Here is an 897-nt window from a genome sequence, read left to right on the forward strand (position 1 = left end):
TATTTATTTAAAGTCATAATTAAATTTGATATAATTGTAGCAAGTATCTACAATTAATCATGATACTATAATTTTAAGTTGTATAATATAATAAAAAAAAAAACATAACAATTTATACCTGCTTCCTATATAGCAATAATATTGTATATATTTATATATCTCCTCTTTTAACTCTTTTCTAAAAATATTGGCATATAATTAATGTAGATAACATATATATTGAATAAGTATTTTCATTAAATTAATCATAAAAGTTAATATAATTGAAAATATGGCATTTTTTATTTCTAATAAAATTATTTCTGATTATAATTAACCTGTGCCATGCACGTAATAAAATTAAAAAAACAATTAATTTGATTGTAATAATTAAAATAATTAAAATTGTTGAAATATATGATATAATATCCGTGTAAATTTACTTGAAATTAAAATAACTTGATTGAAATTGATTGAAATATAATATTAGTAATATATGAAATATATGATATAATATCCGTGTAATTAGTGAAAAATAATATTTAAATTACCATGCTTGACATAAATCTTTAGAATAATTAGTGAAATTACCCGTATGTCAACATTTTTTTATACAGTCGTACAATCACATCTGTTTTTTTATGACCATTCACGTAATCAATGTAAAAGGTATTTATTTTTATTGATGTGTCATTACGTAATTGGATGCACGACACTGTCAGTGCATCAAAATTAAATTCTTATAAATATTTGTAGTTCATATTTTAAGTTAATTTTATAAGTACACTATTTCACAAGTTAAAGACAATTCTTTTTAATAGCTTTGTAAATGCTAACAGCTTTTATATTTAACTTATTTTGCAGTACGATAAAATTCATTATTCAATCAATAATTATTTGACAAAAATATTTGAGAAT

This window comes from Arachis stenosperma, chromosome 2 (genome assembly GCF_014773155.1).
Source record: "Arachis stenosperma cultivar V10309 chromosome 2, arast.V10309.gnm1.PFL2, whole genome shotgun sequence".
Lineage (NCBI taxonomy): Eukaryota > Viridiplantae > Streptophyta > Magnoliopsida > Fabales > Fabaceae > Arachis > Arachis stenosperma.